Here is a 13,477-nt window from a genome sequence, read left to right as displayed (position 1 = left end):
AAGTCAGACACAATTAAAACAACACTGGAAATACCATAGTCCAGCTGAGTTTTGATTTTTTTTTCATGACTATGATTTTGATGGTGTCTTTACTGTATTACATATAAAAATCCTTCTAAAATATTTTGTTTTTCTTCATTTATTTTTGGTCCCCTGTTTGTTGTCATCTTCAGCACTTGCTGGGCCTCCTTCTGTAGGATCCAGGAGGCAAGTGATGTTTATCTGAAGGCACCTTGAAGGTTGCGAGTCCCTGGTACCCGCGGGAGCAGAGCCCAGTTCCTGCCCACGTGGGTAGGTGCTAAACTTCCCTTTACACGTGGTTGCAAAGGAGCCAGGTCTTGGAGTTGCAGCACCTCTCCTGGGTGCCTGTGGTGCTTGCAGGAGGCAGGAAGTCTTGCAAGCTGCAGAGTGTGGATATGAGGGTGTGACGAAGGGCGCTGGGGACCAGGAATGGAGAGGCTGAGCTGGGTGGAAAGCCAACAGGGAGGGGCCTGTGGACAATGCCACCTGAGCCATCCCTTGGGCTCCGGGTGAGGCGGAACATGCAGAATGAGCCCAGGTGCGTCCTAGTGCAGGGCCTCCCAGCGACTGGCAGGGACGGTGGCTTGTGGGCTGGGGGCTGGGGGCTGGGCGCCTTCCAGCTTTCCTTCTGATGTCCCAGTGGTGGCAGTGACTCAGAATAGTTGAAAAGCATGCTGTTTGGAGCCAGATTGCCCAGCTTCAAATCTGGGCTCCATCATGCAATGGCTCCATGAACTTGGGGAAATTACTTAATGTTTCTGAGACAGGAATTGGTCCAAACTGGAAGAAATTTTAAAAAGCCTCTTGTTTTACAGAGGATGCTGCTGAGGTCCTGGGTAGGGAAGGAGCTCGCCAAGAATCCCAGCTAGTAGCAGGTGAGGTGGAGCCTGAACCAAGGACTTCTGGTTCCCATCTGAGTACTTCATCCATTACATCATAGTGAAATTGGCTACAAATAGCATCCACCTACCAATTACCCCCATTTAACCATTTAACCATTCACCCATCCACAAATTCACTGATTCCTCCACTTATCTATCTATATACCTCATCCTATTCATCCATACCACTGGTTACAACCAGGAAGCTCATGAGTCCATCTATCATCCATCATCTATCTATCCATCCATCCCTCTATCCAACTATTCCTTATGCACCCATTTACCCACCATCCTATCCATCATCTATTCACTTACCCATCTTTCCATCCAACCACTACTACATCCATCAACTCAGGGGAATGACTGTTGGGTATATAACAAGCAGTGTTTGTCATAGGGTATGAGAAACTGCAATTATTACTATTAAACCTCTTGTTTCTAATTCAATTCAAAGTAGTACTGAATTGCCATTAAGTTCACAGCATTGTGATAAGCACTGGTGGGTAGGGGAAAGGATTCAGGAAAAACACATATAACATTTCATCCTAAAGAAATATGACAACTAAAGGCAATTCAAGACCCTGGGTTGGATCTTGGACTGAGAAAATTAAAAAAAAAAACTAGAAAGGACATTATTGAGACAATTAATGAAATTCTAAAATGCTTAATTTCCTGATTTAAAAAAAATTTTTTTAAAGGAAATTCCCCCTGAAGTATTTAGGGATAAAGGGGCATGCTATCTCTGACTTACTTGCAAATGATTGGGAAAAAATTTTGATATATCTATATGTATAAAAGCCTAAGCGACAATTACAACAAGTCGACCAAACAACCTGTTGACCAGTGGCTATGATGACGCACTGATCACCAGGGGGCAGACACTCAACGCAGGAGCTGCCCCTTGGTGGTCAGTGCGCTCCCACAACCAACCTCCTGTGGGCAGCCAACCTCCCATGGTCCCTCCCCCGGCTGGACAGTCCCGATTGGCCCCAATCACTGGCCAGGCCAAGGGACCCCACCCGTGCACGAATTGGTGCACTGGGCCTTTAGTATGTGTGTGTGTGTGTGTGTGTGTGTGTGTGTGTGTGTGTGTAATAACACACACACACACACACATGTATATATTATATATAAACATGGCAATATATAATTATATATGTGATGGGTTATGAAAATTGACTGTTTTTTTTGAGAATCAAGAATAAGGATTGAAGTTTTCAAAATTACTTTTGATTGCTAGAGTGTCTTTGAGTGCAACTTCATGCAGGGACTGATTCACATGGAGCCCTGTGTTTTATTCAGGTTACAAATGTATAACTACTCCCCACCAATTAGCCAAGAGGAGAATGGGAAGGGGGTTGGCTCGAGAAGGTCTGCCTCCAATAGTCATTGGAAGACGTTGGAGGTAGAGCTTGAGGTGTAAGTGGCAGCTGAGTAGAGGAAGAGGAAGCCCTGGGAACCCAGGTGAGAAAGGGGAAAGGCACAGAGAAGATGGCTATTTATGGAGGATTGTACTAGGCTCTTTTACATACCTTTATTTCACTTAATCCATATAAATCCCTGCTAACTGCTTCTTATTAATTATATTTTACAGATAAGGAAATGGAGTCCCAGAGAGATTGCCCATACCACTGGTAAGTGGCAGAACCAGGAATCTCATGAGTCCAAAGACCTGTGATGCCATGCTGCCTCAGGAAAGAACATGGCTTGAGAAGATGTAGGGAGAGATGAGATGGGGGTGGGCCAGAACAGAAAGATCTCGAATGCTAGGAGTAAAAGCCCAGACTTTACAGCATAGATTCCCAGAAACCTACCATCAGGGAAGGAGCCTGGTGGATGTAGAATGTTAACAATTGGGGCCAGGGGTTCACAATGTTATTCAGCCACAACAGGAGCGGTGACAAAGAAGGCCCTCTTAGAGAACCCAGTGGGCAGACCCCTGAGCCTGACTGGTTCTCCTCAGGGTAGGAACTGCGTTTTACGTCATTGGCACCAGGCACATTTAAATTTGGAGAGGAGGATTTGTGATTCTGTGTGGGCAGACTCCAATTGTGAACTTGCCAGCTGCTGCTTCCTGTTCTCTCCTGCCACAGGATGGAGGAAAGAGCCCCCACCCCCCGCCCTGTTTCTGCCTTGCAGAATGGATGATGACTGGATGCACACCAGCTGTTCAGTGAACCCAGCCTCCCTCTTCTTGGCGACTTGGACTGTAGCCCTGCCCACCTGGTCAGTCCTGATTCCGTACCAGACCCTTCCTGAATGGGCAGAGGGGCTCAACATGTGACACAAAGGGCCTAGACAAGGCTGAGGTCTGGAGGAATGGCTCAAAGGCAGGATGAGGGGAGCAGTGAAAGCCAGAAAAAAATCTTTTGGGATTTCAGCAAAGTAGAAGTAGAATTTTTCTCACTAGGCCAGGGGTCTGTTCTTTCTGTCCCCTGGAGGTGGACTATGATGAGGCCTTACAGGATAGCCACGCCACAAGATGGAAGGAGCCTGGATCTCTGAAGGACAGTGAGGAGGTCAGCTGACCAACCACCCCGAATACATACCCAGGACTAGTGTGAGCAAAAATAACTTCAGTTGCAGTGATTTGTTACATGTTGGGGCCTATTTGTTACAGCACTTAGCCTATGCTAACTAATACACAGTCTGAATAATCCAAATGTCATGCAAAGAACACCTTATTCCTGGTTATAGTATCAATTCACTCTGTCATCTTGGACCAGGCACTTTTCTGGATCTCAATTCCATCATCTGTGAGAAGAGAGGATCAGTTAGGTCTGTGGTCGGCAAACTGCGGCTCGCGAGCCACATGCGGCTCTTTGGACCCTTGAGTGTGGCTCTTCTACAAAATACCACAGCCTGGGCGAGTCTATTTTGAAGAAGGGGCGTTAGAAGAAGTTTAAGTTTAAAAAATTTGGCTCTAAAAAGAAATTTCAATCGTTGTACTGTTGATATTGGGCTCTGTTGACTCATGAGTTCGCCGACCACTGAGTTAGGTGATTTCCAAAGTCCCTTCTATTTTCTGAAAAGTGGACAGAATAGAACTCCACCACGTATTTGACAAAATACCCTCAGATATCCTTACTTTACTGATAAATATGGTAAAATAGAAACTCACAAATTATAGGCAGAGGCGGGTCCCAGCAGGTTGACGCTTAAGGAGCATAGATTAGTGGTAGATCAATAACAACCCAGAAAGGAGGACTATAGTGACATACTACGGGGCTCTTTTAAAAGCCAACAGTTTGGACAAACACACAGAAAGGAAGTTGAATAAAGAAGTTGATAAGCACAAACTGGGAAAGCTGGCTCATAAATGAATGAGAGACTCATGGTTCAAAATAGTCTCTATAAGGTAAGGTGTTAGGACAAAGGCAACAAAGGGAAATGAACTAAGATAAATTCAAGTCCTGCAAAACTCAAGGGCGGAGGGAGCTTGTTTTGGCAACAGACCTTAGCAACAGGCTATGCGAAAGTGACCTGGACACTTTTGTTGACACAGGTTCTCTTGGAGCCAATACTCTTGGAGCCCTGGCTGCTGGAACCTGATAGCATCTGAAGCTGCACCAAGCAGTCCCACGTGGAGTCCAAGGAGGGGGAAGGAGGTGATTATCCTGAAGGTCAGGCCATACCTGGTGTCTCCTGTGCTATTTAGGGGCCACTACTGCTTTAGAAGAGAGGTCAGAAAACTCCTTCTGTAAAGGGCCAGGTAGTATAGGTGAGCTTCCATTTCAATAATAAACAAGTAAGTGTGACGGTGTTCTAATAAAACTTTATTTATAAAAACAAGTAATGGGCCAGCTTTGGTCCTTGGACTCTAGTTTGCCAACCCATACTTTAGGAAAAAAGACAGACATAAATGACTGGTATGGTGAGGATTCTGGAGTTTGGGGGCCTGCCTAAATGGATTGGTAAAATAAGTGGGTGGAATAAAGTGTGGAGAGCAAGGCATGCTCACTCAGTGGTCCCAGAGGGATAACCCTAATGACTGCAGTTACAAAAAGGCTATTTTCATTCATGCCAAAGAAGGTCCCATAACACAACAAAGGGATGATTCTATGTAATCAGAAGCTGAAAGATGGGGGATTGGGCTGGGTGTTCTGTAAAGCTCAGTCTTGCTCTGGAACTTCTCTGCCTCCCTTGACTGCCCTGTTTTCCCACCCTTCCTGGTACCCTGTTCTGAGCTAGTACATCCCATCCACATAGTGAGGCATAAATAATACATTGAAGATGCAGCCATAGTCTCTTTGATCATGAGGCTCCAGGTGTTAGGGAGACATATGTAGGGCTGGCTGATTGGAACTTGTGGTGAAGCCCTGTGGGGACTGGGGAGGCCGCTGGCTGCAGAGATGCGCCCCCACCCATATGGGCGATAGAAATTTGGCTCCTCAAATGGGGGCCCTGGCCCAGAACTGAACATTCAGAGCCTGGTTTGTGCCCTCCTGTGACCGGATGGTGGGAAGAGCTTGGGTGAGTAAATTTCTCTGGTCCTTTGCTGCATAGGCATCTTGGGGGCAGGGCATAGCCACCAATGACTGCGGATTGAAATGCAAGCCTCCCATGTTACTTCTGGCTGGCCACTGGAAGGAAGCCCATGAATAGAAATGGGACCTCCAGATTTCCTGGGGCAACATTCTGGATTCCCCACCACAGTTCCGTAAGGTCATAACTGACCTTGAACAGGTCTGACTCATTCAATCTTGCAATAAACCTATAAAATGGGGTGCCAGCCAGAAGGTTTTGGCTGCAAGTAACAAAAATCCTAATTCAACTGGCCATTTACCAGAAGCAACCGACTCATCACCAAGGGCGTGAGGCCCAACTCCAAGTTAGTGAGATGGCTACTCATATAAAAGAATCCTCAATTCCAAATGGCTTAAAGAATGAAGAAATGCATCCACGATTTCAGCAACAATATTTAGTAACATGGGACCTGGCCTCCCTGGCCACAGTTGATTGGAGCAGGGGAAGCACCAGACTTAGAGCAGCCAATCAGTAGCCTGGCCAGCAGCCAATGGGATGGTCTAGAGGGAGATTTGTGTCCAATCAGGGTGCTAGAGGTCCAGGCTAGATCTCTCTTTCTCTCTCTCTCTCTTGTGAATTTGAGCCAGAGATTTGGAGAGATTATGGGATGATAGGTAGAGGCATCAGAAGACAAAAATCACACTGAAGGTAGTGAGTAGAGGAGCATGAGCTATAAGGAGGGAGCGAGGAGTGGCAGAGCCAGCCTGGACAGAGGTCGACCATCTTTAAAGCCATGAAGAGGGGCTTCTCAGTCCCCAGAGCTGAAGCAATTGCTCCTCAGTCTCCAGTTTGTTCTGGTCTTTATTAGCCTGGGCTGAGTGGCTCACCATGGAGGTCATGCCACGAGACTGGCTGGGTTGCTGTCTCCTTTGCTTTCACAATCTCTCTCTCTCTCTCTCTCTCTCTCTCTCTCTCTCTCTCTCTCTCTCTCTCTTTTTAATCACAAATTCTTTTTTTTCTTTTTAATTTAAAAAATTTTTTATTGTTTAAGGTATTACAAATAGTACATATGTTTCTCTCTCTTTTTTTTCCCCATTGACCTTCCCCCGGCCTCCCCTAGCCCCCAGCACTTGCCCTCGTTCCCCCCCCCCCCCCCGCCCCCAGTGTCTTGTGTCTGTTGGTTGTGCTTATATGTATGCATACAAGTCCTTCGATTGATCTCTTACCCCCTCAACCCTCCCCTACCTTCCCGCTGTAGTTTGACAGTCTGTTCGATGCTTCTTTGCCTCTGTCTATTTTTGTTCAACAGTTTGTAATGTTCTTTATATCCATAAATGAGTGAGATCATGTGGTATTTATCTTCACAACCTCTTTATATATGATCTCCCACTAGCCCTTCACTGTCACCTGGGAGGTTTCGAGGAGAGCAGTGAACTGCGTCCCCCCCCCCCCCCGCTCCCCCCCCCCGCCCCCGGGAATTCTGAGTAATTCTCTTGCAGGATCATGGAGTGGCATAGGCCAGGCTCCCTGGTCAGGTTCTCTCTCCCCAGGGCACCCTGCAGGAATGAGTTGGTGATGGGAACAGTACCTGGGTTTCTGGCCTCCCAGACCCCCCAACGCCATCCATAGGCCAAGAGCCTCCCCTGGGCCTGAGAGAGCAAGTACTGTCAGTCAAGGCTGGGGAACTCAGCCACCAGCAGTGCCCGGGAGGTGTGGGCAGCTGACATTGCTCTGGGCCTGGCCTTAACCAGGAAGGTCGGTATGAAGTACAGACAGAGTGAGGGGAGAGTGGGGAAGGCCCTGTGGGGTCTCCAGAGCATGGACATGTGCCACCCATGTCCCCTGTTTCCCCACCACCACCCTCAATTTGTTAACAACTCCTGGAATTTCTCAGACAAGGGAGATCCTCCAGACACCATAGTGGCTGAGTGTGCAGTCACTAAAGTCCAACCAAACTCCTGAATCCATCATTTAGTATGTGAGCTGGGCAAGTCACCCTACCTCTCTGGGCCTCCACTTTCCCATCTGTAAAATGGGATGGTCATAGTATCTTCCACACAGGGGTAGGAGGATTAAATGAGTTCACGCGTGGAACGGTGCCTGATGTACAGCATGTGCTAAGTAAATGTTAGCCACGGCTCCTAAGGGCAAGGGCCCAGGGAGGAGAGCAGGAAAAGAGAGGCCTAGACAAAGGAGAAAAGGATACAGAGAAAAGCATCAAAAGAGGGAGAAGAGGGGGAAGAGGGAATGAAGAGGGCAGAGATAAAATGTGGGAGCCACTTGGGTGCTTGCTGGTCTTGTCCACTCAGGGTCTGCTTCGGGCTCACTTTCTTGTTCTTTCCTCCCCTGTGTAATCTCCCCGGAATTCTGAAGCATTCTGCTTCCACCCCCCCACCCCAGCAGTTGCCATGGTGATGGAAACCTATACCCAGTGGAAAGTTCTCAGTGCTTAGCAACGAGGCTGCAGCACCCTGCCTCCCGCCTGTCTGCCTGTGCGTGGGCGGCCAGCTACGGCTGCTGCCAGGATTCGGGGCCAGCAAGGCCTCCGTGGAGACCCAGCCTCCCCCCTCACTGAATCTAGGATGGGGACTCTGGCACGACCGGCACCAGGGACCCTCAGAGAATATCTATTCCATTCCATGTTACAGTTGGGACATTGGGTCAGAGAGGTGACTGGTTCAAGGTCGACCAGGACTCCTGACTCCCCTGGGTTCTCTCTCCTGGGCTTAGCTGTGAGTCCAGCAGGCACCCTGCACCTGAGGACATCACAGATAGGACTAGCTACATGGCACGCCAGCCCCAGGGAACAGGCCAGCTGCTGAGAGCCAGATGCAGGCAGGAAAACAAGGGCGCCTGGGGAGGGCCCCTTTGGCTGCCTCTCCTTCCCCCAGACACAGGGTTTGTTGGGGTGCTGTGTTTGCTCTTTTCCCAAAAGCCCCAAAGCAAAAAAGGTCACAAAGCTAGCCTTCAGCAGCCACCCTCTAGCCTTGCCTGACCAGGGTCCCACTGTCCCACCTTGCTCTTCACTCTACCCCTACCCAGCTGATTGAGCCTCAATTCACAGCAGGAAGCCATGGACCCCTTTCAGGGCTTGGTAGGTCCTGGCTTAACCAGGAGTCTCCTACCTTTGACTTACCCAGCTCCTTTTTTTCTTATGAACTCCATGTTTTCAAAATCATCCCTTAGCAAACAGCCTTTATTGAGTAACCATGTTCATCATAGCCCAGTTTTGATCATTAAAGCCTTGTAGACATTAGCTCAGGTCTTAGAGTCCCTACCCCTCAAAACCCTGCAGGCAAAGGTTCCCAGGAATTGCCCCCAGGTCCTGTGACCACCAGCAGGTGGGATGTGGGTGCTCTGGACACTGACCAGACTGAGGCCAGGCTGGGCCATATCACACCCACCCCCTCCTCCCATGGGCCTTGACTGTCCAGGCACTTTGTTGTCTCTTGTGGTTGCTGCTGAGCACCCAACTCTTGGAAAGAAGGGGCCTCCCACCCTGTGTTCTGACCATATGACTTGGATCACAAAACCACTTATTGGAAACAAAGGGCTTTCCTTCTGCAATCTTAGTGGCCCCAGAGAATAGAGACTAAGCCCATGGTCCTAATTTTCCATGAAATCTGGGAGTTGGAAAATTCCCTTAGAGAGGTCTAGCCCCGTGTCTTCATTACACAGGGACATAAACTGCAGTCTAGAGGGGGAAGTGATGGCACAGGCAGAGGACAGGTAGGTCCAGAACTAAGGTGTAGAGGATCCAGTCTCACCTCTGTCACTCCTGAGCTGTGATTATAGAATAGCATCACTTCTCTGAGCCTCAGTCTTCCCATCAGTAAAATGGGTCCTAGGTTGTCAGCCACTGTTAATTCCTCCACCTGTCATGTGTTCCTCAGGGAAAGAACCATGCCAACCTTTTTTTTTCTTTTCCATGTTACTAGTACAGACAGCTTGGATAGTAGTCCTGACTTAATCAAAAGGTAGGAACAAATGATGAAGCATTTCTTCTCCAGACCTCTACTACTCATTCATTTTATTTATTAGTTCATTCATTTGTCCAACTAACATTTATTCTCATTACTTATGTGTTAGGGATGCAGCAGTGTGGGAGACAGACTAGGAGCTTAGAATTGAATGATGGTGCTGGACAGATGGTCCCCACACACTGGAATGTGGGGAGTACAGGACACCATGTGAACACAGAGGAGACCACCCTCAGTTTTGCAGAACCTAAGAAGACTTCCTTGAAGAAGTGACAACTCAGCCAAGACCTCAAAGATAAGAAGGTTTAATGTCAATGAAGGGAGCAGGATTAGAGTTCTGGAAAAGATAAGTGTAATTTGGAGGGGGAGGGTTCCTCTGGGGCCACACAATTCCACTTTCCTTCCCTCTACTTTGAAAAGAAACAACCTCACCCATAACAGGGACCAGGAGCTGGTTCAGGACCATGGAGAGCACCACAATGACCTTCTTCCCACCATTTTGCTCTTGTTAATCCTGAGGGGCTGGCTCAGGCCCCGGAGCCCAGGAACCCTGCTGGCTACAAGGAAGATGGAGACAAGTGTTCTCAACCATTTAGAATAAAAAAGCCTTTTGAGAATATGATGAGTAATAAAGAATAAATTTAGAAACATATCATAATAAGTAAATTATATAGTATGTCAGAAAGTGATAAATACTAAGAGAAAAAACCTTCTCCTTCATTCCCCCCCAAAACCCCAAGTGAATGTGTAAGTTTGGTGCAATTCAGGAGATTTTTAGCATTTCTGAGACCTCTGTGGATACAGTTAAGAACCTGCTGCCCTCCAAGGTATAACCCACTTTGCATGAGAGAGGGAGAGGGGGAGAGAGAGCAGATGAAAAGAGAATCTGGGTTGATTCTGCCTGGACCTCCCATGCTAGGTATGAAGGGGGACCCCATGCTCCCTGACCAGCTGCTAGAGGCATCCCCAGGACCCTGGCTCCTGACTCACCTGCAGCCCATCTCTCTATCATCATATTGATTATTTACACACCAGTATTGAAAGCAGTCCCTGTTCTGGATGTTCAGGATTTAACAATGAGCAGAAAAAGCAAAGTCAATGCTCCCACAAAGCTTACAGTCTAGTGGATGGAGACATAATAAATAATAAATTTAAAATGATATTGTACATTAGAACTGGTCAGTGATATGGAAAACAAAAAACAGATAGGGTAAGAAGGATGGAGAGTAACCAGGATGTGCTGGGGGTGAGGGGCAGTTGTAATTTTAAATCTGGAGCTCAAAGTAGGGCTCACTGAGAAAGTGACCCTGAGCAAAGGCTTGAAGGGGATGAGGGACTTGGCCTAGCAGACATGTGGAGAAGAGGCTCAAGGCTGAGGGACCAGCCAGTGAGGAGGCCATGAGAAGGGGTGTATGCCTGGTGTGCTGGAGGAATAGCAAGGAATAGTCAGGAAGGAGGTGAGAGGGGACTAGGTCATGGGGAGCCACTGTAATGACCAACTTCTGCTCTGAGTGGGTGGGAGCCAAGGCAATGGAGTCATTGCACCAGGTTGGTAGCCAGGGCAATGGAGGAAACAGGTCAGATTCTGGACAGATTCTGAAGGTATAACCCACAGGACTTCCGGAAAGATCAAATGGGGATGGAAGAGAGAGGAGTCGAGAATGACTGAAGCAACTGGAATGATGGAGTTGCCATCAACTGAGATGGGGAAATCTGTGGGAGGAGCAGGTTTCGGGGGACAGACACGAGCTCAGTTTCCCATGTGTTCTTTTCAAGATGTCCATTCGACATCCCGGTGGAGACATTGAGGAGGCATTTGGAAATATGATTCTGGATATCAGAGCCGAGTGGCTCAAATGGGATGGGCTCTTAAAAGGCCCATGGGGCCCAAGCTCCCATCATAACGTGCACTCCTCCACAAGTTTCTACCACTGCTTGCCCATCGTCACTGTCTGCTGGGGCAGCCCCTGGGTGTTTGAACAGTCCTGACCAAGAGGAGTTCTTCCTACACTGAGCAGATTTCTGTCCCAGGGGGTCTCAGGATCAGAGAGAGGAGTCATGATGAGACACTGTGGCCTCTGAGTGTCAGAGAGAGACGTAGAGAAGAAATATGGGTTCTTTCATCTTCCTGGTGTCTGGCTGCAATCTTCTGTGAGACCAGGTTTCCCTCAGACACCCTGGAGCTTCCCCCAAATGCTCTCTTCCTCTCAGGCTGGCTCCAGGGGGCTCTGTTCCTGCCCCCAGAGGCCCCTGCCCAGCCAAGCCAAGTAACTGATAATGGCTGTGAGGAGTCAGTGAGAGAACATGTCAAATACATAGCCCGGTGCCTGGTGCAGAGAAGGTGCTGCGTGCAATGAGGTAATCAGCTGTGAGACAGAGTCATCTGTGCTCCAGAGCACGGGGGTGGGGGTGCTGGTCCAGGGAGACCCTTGACTTAAGTCCAAAGAGGTGGGTAGGAGTCAACCAGATGGAGAGAGGGAAAGGGGATTCCCAGAATCCCCACCAGTACCATGTCCCCAAGCCAGTTCTTCTCCATAGTGATCATGCCTATCTCCTCCTCTCCACATCTAGTGTGATCTGCCTCCTTATTTAAAAGGCAGTGCCCAAGAGAGAGTCTCCAGAGAGAACATAGCACAATGTACATGCATGTGAAGATTAGAGCCTGGATTAGTCTGGATTCAAATCCAGATCCCATACTTAACAGCTGCGTGACCTTGGATAAATTACTTAACCTCTATGTGCTTCAGTTTCCTCATCTATAGACAAGGAGGATAGTAACGGGACCTACTTTGTAGATACTAGTAAAGTGGGAGAATACCTGGGAAGAGTTTAGACACGGTGAGGGCTCAAGAAATGTGAGCATCTATTATCATGGTTGGGGCCTGACACTGTACTGGCCTCAGCTTGTGTTCCACCAAGCAAACCCTGACAGGTCTGCCATGGTTCACAAAGCCTGCTCTAGTCCACAGCTCAGGTGGCCCTGTTTTACAGAGAAGGTAATGCAGGCAACTCAGTGGCCAAATGACATATCTCAGACCCTATAGACAGTCCAGAGTAAAACACAGCAGGAAGTCCAGGGTCTGGCTAAGGATAGAGGCGTTGCCAAGTGAGGGTGTGGTGGGAACTTAGGGTTGGGAGCAGGAAGCAACAGAGACAGGATGGGTTGAGGGGTGGGGGAGTCTTTCTTCCAGTAGGAAGGGGGAGAGGAAACCGAGCCGTCTCCCTCCGGGCAGTGGTAGCTCGGGCCACGGACACCTGGCTATCTCATTGGGTCCCCTCTTTGCTATGCAGAAAATGGCTGCAGCAGAAAAGCCATTTGCTGAGTCACCCAGTCCTGGAGCTTCCTGTAGAGCTGAGTCAGCAGTCTCCACTCGGTTCTATTCCCCGGCCCAGCAGCTCCTGGGAGTCTCAGCTTTGGCTTGGCTTGGCCACCTCCTGATTGTGTAGCCTTGGGCAGGTTGCTTCACCTCTTAGACTCCTAAACTTTCCAATGGCAGTTGCTATCACCAGAATACTGCCTCTAGGAAGCCAGGGACTTTGATGGCCAGTTGGCTGTGTATCCCAGAGCCTACAAGTAAGTGAGTGAGTGAGTGAGTGAGTGAGTGAGTGAATGAGTGCCAGCCTTGGTCTGAGGACAGTGGTGGAAGCCAGATGAGCTAAAAGGCAGCAAAGGCCAACTTAGTCTGTGTTTGATCTGTGCATGCACTGGTGGCTGGACCCCTCCTTCAGGATGCATATTCTCCCTAACTGAACCTAAACTCATCGCCTGCCCTCCCTTCCCTCCTTCTGCTCACACATTCCTAGCTCCAGTAACATCGCCCCTGAACACCCGCTAGGAGTCCCCTCAGCATCACCACCTTCATCTCCTGTCCATCTCCTGCTACCTCTACCTCCTAAATAACTCTCAACTCTAACACTCTTTCCATCTGAACTCTATCACTTCAGCCAGGCCACATCTTCTCTCCCCTCTTACCTACTGGTCTGTCTCCAGCCACACCCTCCTACCACCCACATCATTCCATTCCTTCTGCTGTAGTCTTTCTTTTCCAGGGATCCTCATTGTCCTCAGGACAGAGTTCAAATTCCTCAACAGGGCCTGCATGGCCCTTGGACTCTGGACCCCTGCCT

General features: G+C 48.7%; 1 long non-coding RNA gene across 1 annotated transcript; it reads left to right on the top strand.

Moving 5' to 3' along the window:
* Positions 1-8,042: 8,042 nt before the first annotated feature.
* Positions 8,043-9,528, top strand: LOC129148998 (uncharacterized). The gene is made up of 3 exons (XR_008555993.1): positions 8,043-8,101; positions 9,313-9,346; positions 9,459-9,528. It is a non-coding gene; the product is annotated as an uncharacterized LOC129148998 (long non-coding RNA).
* The last annotated feature ends 3,949 nt before the right edge of the window (positions 9,529-13,477 follow it).

Source organism: Eptesicus fuscus, chromosome 5, assembly GCF_027574615.1.
Source record: "Eptesicus fuscus isolate TK198812 chromosome 5, DD_ASM_mEF_20220401, whole genome shotgun sequence".
NCBI classification, from domain to species: Eukaryota; Metazoa; Chordata; class Mammalia; order Chiroptera; family Vespertilionidae; genus Eptesicus; species Eptesicus fuscus.
The sequence above is the reverse complement of the archived record's forward strand: the minus strand, read 5'-3'. Positions and strand labels throughout refer to the sequence as shown.